At 47.9% G+C, this 9418-nt stretch overlaps 1 long non-coding RNA gene across 2 annotated transcripts; it reads left to right on the forward strand.

Annotated features, from left to right (window-relative positions):
* The first annotated feature begins 4118 nt into the window (after nt 1-4118).
* LOC131275251 (uncharacterized) lies at nt 4119-7750 on the forward strand. Of its 2 annotated transcripts, none has more exons than XR_009182655.2 (3): nt 4119-4526; nt 7514-7578; nt 7723-7750. It is a non-coding gene; the product is annotated as an uncharacterized lncRNA (long non-coding RNA). The 2 variants fall into 2 exon arrangements; XR_011647133.1 differs by having other exon boundaries at nt 4119-4310.
* The last annotated feature ends 1668 nt before the right edge of the window (nt 7751-9418 follow it).

Genomic DNA, 9418 nt, shown 5'->3' on the forward strand with positions numbered 1-9418 from the left:
ACTGTCTCAGTTTGCCAGGGCTGGTCTGACAATGCCCCAGAAACACTCATTTAAGCCCCCAGGTTGAAGGTTCTATCATGTGCATCTCTGACAGTGACCAGATCAGGAAGTAAAGGCTTGGCCCTGGGGACCCAATCCTTAGCAAAAGGGCACTGACCATCACTAGCCAAAGCCAATTACAGTCTATGGGGTGCAGCAGTGCTCCAAAATGTATTCAACAAATACAATAAATGTGGCACACTAATGAAAGAGGTTGTTGATATGGGAGGAGTGGAGTGAGGGGGTGGGGATATATGGGAAATTCGTATATTTTTTGAATGTAACATTTTTTGTGATCTATGTATCTTCAAAAAATACAACTAAAAAATGATTGGGGTGGGTGGTGGGGAGTGGGGTATATGGGAACCTCTTATGTTTTTTAATGTAATGTTTTGTGTGATCTATTAATTTTAAAAAAAGGTAATTAAAAATTAAAAAATAAAAACAAAACAGTAATTAGAGCTCCACTGACCCAGGGCTTACTGTGAGCCACTGTATGCATGCTAATTACATTCATTCTCATAAGTGGTCCATTAGGTCGGTTCTGTTTGATCTGTCCTAGAATGGCAAAGTGAGACAGAGAGGCTGTGACTTGTGAAGGCTCCACCGCTAGTCACCATAGAGCTGATACTTCCACTTGGGGCTCCTCACCCAGGGCTGCTAACCAACACACTGACTACTGTTAACTGTGCTCCAAGGAAATTGACTTAGGAAGTAATCTGATCAGTTTTGGTAAGGCCTGAAATAACTTGCAGTGAATTTTGGGGCAGTTCAGTCCTTCAGCAAACCTGTAGTACGGAATTCACCCTCTTTATGACCAATGATCCCAAGGTCAGAGGAACTGCACCTGGAGCCCTGGAGTTGATCAGATACCAGTGCCCATAATCCCCCAATATTATGGTGTGAACATTGGTTCAAATAGAATTTGAAATGCTTTTTGCTGTTCTTGCTGCTTTTAAGGCTCTTTTCTTCAGATTTTAATTAATATTTATTTTGGTTGCATCATTTCCTTTTGGCATGTACAAAGCCCCAGGACTTGAATTTGCCTGTAACCTCAGCTAATCAAAACTGCCCTGAAATGCTTTAAACACAAAATCCCATTTGAATGAATGTATTCAAAAGACAATTCCCATTTTCCAGGGGGCAGTAAGGCATTCGAGCAGGAGTCAGTGACTTTGTCTGTGCAGGGCCAGGTGGGAACTCTCCTGGCCCTGTGGGGTCTGTCACTATCACTCAACCCCAACATCCTAGACAGAGACAATAGAGAAATGAATGGGTGTGGCTGTGTTCTAATAAAACTTTGTCAAAACAGGCAGGGGCCAGGTCTTAGTTTGCCAATATAGAAAGGCGTGCTTATGGCTTATTCCAGATTTCCCTCCAAGGGACAGAGCCCCAGTCACTTCCTACCTCGGGGCCCCTATCCGGCCCTTGTTCAGTCAAACATGGAAGGCTGCCAAATTCAGACCACCAAATTCAGGAAGGAGAAACTGAGTCTTCAGGCTCACTCTGCCCTTCTCCCTCTTGGGCCTGGCCCACAGGGGGCAGGGGTTCTGCTCTGCTTTCCACCACATTCGAGCTTCAGAAGCCACAAGCCCCACTGTGCAGTCCTCAGTGGTACCTTCCATCAGTGACACCCCATTGAGGAGCAGTCTACAGGCCACCTTAGGGTGGTATGGAAAGAGACTCCTCAAAGGAACAAACAAAATGGTGTAGCGTGAACTCTCTTTGTTATTCTGAGAATCCAGATGAATTTTATATTCTCTCGATAAAGAAGCATTGAACAACTTCATACACCAAGATCCTGACTTTTTGACTATTATCTCATGATGGCCATCAACTCACTGGCAGTGTCATAGGTACCGTAGACTCAAAATGTAAACCCCACTTAATAAGTGAAACTATTTACAGTTGTTCAAAACCTATTGCTGACAGGAAGAAAACAGATGAGGTGTATGTTGGCAGAAGGTTGGGAACCCTTCTGTTCCACCCCCCTCCTGTTTTAATGGCCAGCAGAGTCAGGTACCTTGTCAGATGGCCCCGGAAATCCCCTTCCTCCATCCAGTCCTTCCACACGCTAGAAGCCAGGCAGAGGGGTACCTCAGATTCAAGAGACATCCCGGGGGGCAGGCTGAGGGCCATGGTTGCTTCAACTGGAAAGTACGCTTCTGTGTGTGAAGTGAAGCTCATGAGACTCAATAGGCCTCCCACCAGTACTCCAGCGAGAGTTGACCTGAACTGGGGACTTACCTGGGCACCACTAATTGTGGGTGGCTAGGAGAAGAGGAAGGAGGCATTTTGTGGGATTATTTTATACACCATTAACTTCCTTTCCAAGGGAATCTGCGATCCACGTTATGGGTTGAGCTGTGTACCCAAAAAAGATACCCTGAAGTCCTAATCCCAGGTACCTGGGAACACAAACTTTTTGCAAAAGCGTTATTGCAAGCAGAATCATTTAAACTGAATGAGGCCGACTGCAGTGGGTGGACCCTTAGTCCAGGATGGCTTGTGTCTTTAGAAGGGGGGTGTGGGCACAGACAGAAGGGGAGGGCGCCATGGGAAGAGAGACAGAGCAGGCCATAGGGTGACTGAGGAGACACGGAAAACCCAAGGCTTGCTGGCCAAGGGAGAGGCGCCCCAGGGGCCAGGACTGACCTACCAGCATGGCCCACGCAGCTGTGGCTTCAGCCTGCAGGGCTGAGAGAGCAGTTCCTGGTGTTTTTTAGCCACCTAGTTCATGGCACTTGTGACAGCAGCCTGAGAAAAGTGAGGTGTCCCTCTTCTGGCAGTCCCATTCCTCCAAGAGGGCTGAGGGATAGTCCAGGTGCCCAGGTGTCCACCAGGCTGAGGGTCCCCAAGGAAGGCTTTTATCTAATCAGATGCTCTGTGGAACTCCCTGGGGACTGACAGAAACAATGTTGAAAAGAAAGTAATGGGTGACCTGGACAACTCTGGACACCCTTCTCTTCCTTCCTTCTGCCCTCTCTTGTGGCCTTCAGCTGCTCAGACCCTCCAGCTCTTCCCACCATGCACACCTTCCCAGAGGGGCCAGGCCAGATGGTGCAGGTGTATTTCTGGTTCTCCTTGGTGGGTGGGAAGGCTGCCAGAGGGTTCCCGGGGCCCAGGACCGTCCATTTGTCTGGCTGCTTATTCACGGCCTTGGGAACCACCGCACATACTGCTCAGGGGGCCGCACCCCACACACTGGATACCCTCGAGGCCCCCGTTCTAGACTGTCTGTGTGCCCTTGGATGGCCGCGAGGCCCCTCCAGCTCCGGGGCGGGGTCGGGGGGGGGCGGTGGTCTGTGTCTCGCAGTACTAAAAGCTCTTCTCTTTCCGGTCCAGGCACCCATCTCACCGACCCCACCGAGAGCAGCACCTGCCCCCTCCACCCCAGGGCGCCCCATCGAGTCTTCCGAGTCTTCCTCCCTGGTGAATATTCCCCCCCCCCCCCCCGCCACTCGACCTTCCCGGTAGCCCTTTCCCACTATGATGTCCTGCTCCCACCCCCACAGAGCATCCCCCACCCTGCCCGGGCCCCACCCCCAAGCCCTGCCTGGCCCCCAGACCCCTTCCACGCGGTGCCGCTGGGTCTCCAGTCCCCGCTCCGGGTGGCACAACCCCGCCCCAGTCCCTCCCTGGCAGGGGACCCCTGCCCCCAGCCCCGCCTCACCCCCGCCGCGCGATGCCGCCCCTCCCGCCTCACCCGGGCCTGGCGGGAGAAGTAGCTGCGCTCCTTGGGGTCCAGGCGCCATGGCGGGACGTAGCTGAAGGCGGACAGCGCCGAGATGGGCGGCGGCCGGGGCTTGCCCCGCAGCGTGGCGGCGGTGATCTCCTCCTTGTGCTCCAGGCCGCCCGCGTCCACCTTTTCCGCCGAGGCCAGATCGGTCCCACCCCGCCAGGGGCCCCGCCCGAGTCCGCCTGCCTGGCTGCCCGGCGCCCGTGTTCGGCAGTTGCCGGGAAACCGCAGCCTCGCGTCACAAAGCTGGGCGGGGGGCGCAGGGCTGGGGCGCAGGGCCAGGGGCGCAGGGCGGAGGGCGCTGCCGGGATGGGAATGGGACCGTGCCCTCCCGTCTCCTTGCGTGAACCTGGAGCGCCCACTTGGGACGCGAGGAGCCATCTGCTGGACTGGAGGCCTGCGCCGGCTTGCCCTTGCCCTTGCCCTTGCGCTCCCGGAAGCTTCCAAGCGGGCTGTCCAGGAGAAGTGCAGGCCACCCCAGCGCGGCATCTGAAACCCTCCAGGAGCTGCGGAACAGTAGTGGAAGGCACAGGTGGAATTCATTGCCTTCTTATATTAACTCTGTATCCGCAGCAGCATCGTGTCAACGTACAACGAGTTAGTTTTCAGCGCCTCGGTCAGCAAGAGGGGCCACCGCTCACGGTACTGGCAGGTGCGGCACGAATCAAATCCAGCCAAGTGGTATCTGGCAAAACTGAGCTGTTCCGCAGCACTCTGCTGTTTCTTGAGTCAGATGCTGGTTCAAGAGGTGTGTTCCTTTTGTCGAAAATTCACTTAATTCTAAAGCCTCGAATGTGTGTGTGTGTATCAGTAAAAAGGAAAAGGGGAACTAAACAGGCCTTGGGAATACTTTAACCAGGGCGGCTCTAGGAAGACTGGCTTGAAACATAAATGATAATGAGGGGCAAGACTTGTGAAATCTGGGGAACAGTCGGTCATTCCAGGCAGAGGGAAGAGCATCTGTGGTGACCCTGAGGCCGAGCCCATTGATGTGCAGGTGGCAGAACGGGAGGACAAGGGCTGTGCAACTTTCAGAAGGGGAAGGCAGCAGGGAGTGCAGGTGGACAGGCAGGCAGGAGAGGGGTTGCTCTCAGGCCCGGACCAACGAGCCCCCTCTCGTTGCTTCTTGCCTGCAGGTCGTTGACTCAGGCAGAGGTTTTTCAGTACCAAGTCCTTGATGCTAATTAACAAAAACAATAACCACACGTTTACAGTGGCACCCCTACAAGTAGAGCACCCTAGAAGTATGACACCCCTAGAAGTACAGCACACCTAGCAGTAGGGAACCCTAGAATTATGGCACCCCTAGAAGTATGACCCAGCAATCCAGTCTGTGCTCCTCCTACACCTCCTTACACATGGACACAACCATTCTAAGATCCACAGGATGGAGGAATAGAGTATGGATTGGAGTGGACTTAACGATATTCTATTCATGAACTATAGTGATTAGTAATAGAAGAAAATGTGGCATTGGAGTGGAGAAAGTGGCCATGGTGGCTTGGAGTTGTCCTGGGTGTTGCTGCAGGGACAGTTACTGGATATTGTATGTCCTCCCATGGCCCACTGGGTGGACTGTAGGAGAGTGTGGGCTATGGTGTGGACCATTGGCCGTGAGGTGCAGCGGTGCTCAGAGATGTATTCACCAAATGCAATGAATGTCTCATGATGATGGAGGAGGTTGTTGTTATGGGGAGAGGAGTGGGGTGAGCGGGGTGGGGGGTATAGGGTGGGGCAGGGAGGGGCAAGAGAGCTCACAGAAGGCAGAAGTGACACTGGGCTTGGACTTGGTAGTGAATAGGGACTGTGGATAGGTTTCTGAGGCATAGCATGATCCAGAATGGGGCTCAGGCCCAAAGCCATGAACTGCTCTAAGAACTGTAAGTGAGACCACTTCACAGGTTTCCAAGAGATGTGAGAATCCTTTTGGCCTGGCCCCCAGGTGAGCGGCAATTCACTTGGGTATATGAACGCATCCGAATCAATTGCAGCTCTCTCCTGGTCAATCTTTCATTTGCTTTTATTTGTCCCATTCCTTCTCTGCAAAGAAGCATAAAATTTAAAACTGAACTTGGAGCTCTAGAACTCATAGAGTTTCAATAACCTATGCTAAAGTTTAAAAAACCTTAAAAATTAAAGATAAACAGATCTAAAAAGTTACAGCATGATGGGGTCATGCGATGGTTAATCACCGTCCAGTTGGTGCTGAGTCATTGGATGATGCAAGCCCTGGCCTGCCAGTGTGAGGGCATTCTGTAGGTGGCTTTAGACCATTAGGCAGTTGGTTGCAGCTATGGCTGATTATATCCACAAACAAGGGCGACTGCGTTCAGCAAGGAGGGGAGTCCCATTACCCCAGCAGCTGGAGGTCTTAAAGCAACACTGTGGCTCTCAGCAGTCGCGCACACATAAGAATGGAAGCTCCTTGAGGGCAAAGTCACAGCTATCTTACTCAGGTACTCCCAGAGCCCAGAACAATGCCTAGCGCATAATAAGAGCTCAATAAATATTTGTTGGTTAAATAAGAGGGATATTTAAAGAAGTATCAAACATGATTCCTGTCCTCAAAGACACAATCAATACTAGAAGTACACAACAAGCCAGAGCAGAGTGTGTGAAGAAAATCAGAGTTCCAGCCCTCAGAGGGGGTCAGGGTTTTAGATTGTGGGGAAAGAAGAGACCTGAGTGGGGTGCTGCTGAGTGGACAGAATTTAGTCACGGGGAGATGCTGTCTGGAGGGAGAGGGGGCACCTGGGCAAAGGGGCAAGGTGAGAGATAATGGAGTGGGTTAGGTGGGAGGGAAGAGACCACCAGCTTGGAGCCAGGCAACAAGGTGCAGCCTCAGGGGGTCCCAAAAGTCAGAGCAGAGGAGGTTCTACTGTATCGTGTGAGCAGGAAAGAAAAAACGTTTCTGATCACAGGCTGGCACGCTGAGGGTTTTCAGAAGATTAATCTGGGATGTGCAAGATGAACTGGACAAGAGTAAGCCAGAGAGGAAACCAGGGAGCAGACTAGCACCAATACCTTAGAGAACTTGGGAAACTCATCTACATTCTAGTCACTCATCATCATAATGCCTTATTAAGTAACTTACAAAGGAAACAATAAGGTCTTAGGTATTAGGGAGTGATGAAGATAATGGTTTTAGTGAGTCATCTTGTCATCTTGTCTATTCTTACACTTACATCAGGAGGAAATTAAAACAGATATTCCAATAATTTAATAAGTTTCTCAGTCCACTGGGCTAGCAGACTACTTAGGACCCTGGAAAAAGCAAGTATGAATTAGGGATTACTTTGGGGGGTGGAGGGAATGGACCCATACCTGGACAACTTGATAACCATTAAATGGAGTTGCCGTTGTTTAATAGCCTCTTTTCCTAGTAAATTTTTGCTGTTAAAACAAACTCTTTTGGGGCCATTGATGCATAGTGCTACTCTGAAAAAAAATTCAAAGAGAAATAAACTTAGTTTTTATAACCATCCAAAATATTATTTTTCTGGCCAAAGTTTACTCAAGATTTGGCTTTTCCTAATGGCCAGTACTCTCACACGAATCATGAATGTGTTACTCTTTAGTCTACTGAAAAAGTACTTGGCTTAATTAATGATCCTGTTTATAAAATATTACAAGGAATTTCCAAAAAACATATCCTGAAATGTACTTTTAATTTCTGGAATCATCTATTTTTCTCACCTTTTTAAGAAAATGATCCTTTTCTATTCACCTCAACAGGCCTTGTAACATAAAAACAACAGCAGTTTCTTTACCTTTGGGCCCATCTTCATCAACTGTAAAAGGTAATATAAATCCTTCTTTATCTAATTTAATTTCAATATCTGGTGAGATAAGAAAAAAGGTCTTCATGTGATACCCTCACAAACACTATCTTCCTTTACTTCTTTGTTCTATTTTGATTTATTCCAAACTGTATTTATCAATAGGACAGAAGGCTGCAAAGAAATGACCACAACCAAATGAGGGTGAGGATGTTCACTCACGCAGCTTCAGGAACAAGCCTGTCAGCCTGAAATTAGGGAGGCTTCCTGGGCTAAAGCAAGGAGTAGGACCTCAAATTAACAGGGGAGCAGTAGGAACCATACACTTCCTCCTTCTCCTTACAAATGGGAGCACACTTTCAATTCAGACAGTGAAGAAAATGTTCTAAGTTCAGAAAAATTAGACAACTAAGCAGCTCACCACATCCATCTCTTCCAGTGCCTCCTGACAGCTAATGCAGCCCATATCCGTGGCACCCCACAACTGCAACATGTGGCCAAGGGGCATGGCTAGAATTCCCTTCCCAGCCCTCTGGTGTATGCCATTCCTTCTGTAGAAAGGGCCATGAGAGAGGTTAGGTGGAACATGTGACCATTTGAAGCCTATCAGAGATGGTTCTCTTTGAGATGACTTTTTAATTGATGAAAGGAAGGACTTGGACTCAAAGTCAGCATAGTCCAGCAGCTATTTCTGGGAGGATTTGTGTGCTTATATCTGTGCTAATGTGGTAGCCACCAGCTATGGGAGGCTTTGGAATGCTTGAAATGTGATATATGATTAGGGAAATGAATTATAAACTTTACTTATGTTTAATTTAAATTTAAGTAGCCATCTGCACTAGTGGCTTCTATACTGGACAGTGCAGGCCTAGACTATAAGAGCGGCTAAACAGACATGAGCACTTACTGTGTTATTCCCTCATGTATTCCTTCTTACCATAGGTGTTTGAGGTCAAATTTTACAGATGAGGAAGCAAACCGAAAAAAGTTAAAAAGGGTAAATACTCTGTGCAAAGACATTCTGCTAATCTGTGGCAAGCTGGATTCAAATATAGTCTATATACTATATTCTACCATCTACACTCTAGAGCCATATGCAGGGCAGGGAAGATTCGATTTTGCATTCTGTGGCTACTAAGCTCCACCTGTCTCACAAAGAGATAACAACCCACAAGGTTCCGTAAATAAATCCCATGGTACTTACCTTTTGTATACCAATAGGGTATTAACATTTTGGAAGCAAAGTAGGATCTTGTACCTAAAAGGTCGATCAATTCAATTACCTCAGATTTATGAGAGTGAAAATCCACAGGGGTCTCCAGGGAATGGTATGGAGTAAAAAATGATTTCATTTGATATTTAGGAAGGAGTTTGGGATTCTAAAAATCATATATTCAAACATGAGAGAGAAAAATAAGGTACAAAACCAGAGAATAAAGTGAAGGTAGTGAGTTACCTATGTATAAAAGTTTGATACAAAATTCTTTAACAAATGGTATTTTTCTAGGACTTAGGACTGATATCTTTCTTAACACAGCAATGAAAAATATTCTTGTTATAGTTAAAGTCTAATAGCTCAAAATATCTTTAAAATGTGTTTTGAAAGTAGTCACTGTAAAAAAGAACAATAGACATCATGACAATGCTGTCAAATTCAAGAAACATCTCTGAAACTCTCAGAATTGCTTTAAGGACCTGAAGGACACTCAGTTAAAATTTTTAATCCAAGAAGAAATGATAAAACTGACATCTCAATTCAATAAATAAAGGATTGCAATGAAACAACTAGTGCTGGAAAATTGCCTATCTGTCTAGTAAAGAAGAGTTAAACTCCTACCAAACATCAGACTATGGGTATATA

The sequence above is a fragment of the Dasypus novemcinctus genome, chromosome 22, assembly GCF_030445035.2.
Source record: "Dasypus novemcinctus isolate mDasNov1 chromosome 22, mDasNov1.1.hap2, whole genome shotgun sequence".
NCBI lineage: Eukaryota > Metazoa > Chordata > Mammalia > Cingulata > Dasypodidae > Dasypus > Dasypus novemcinctus.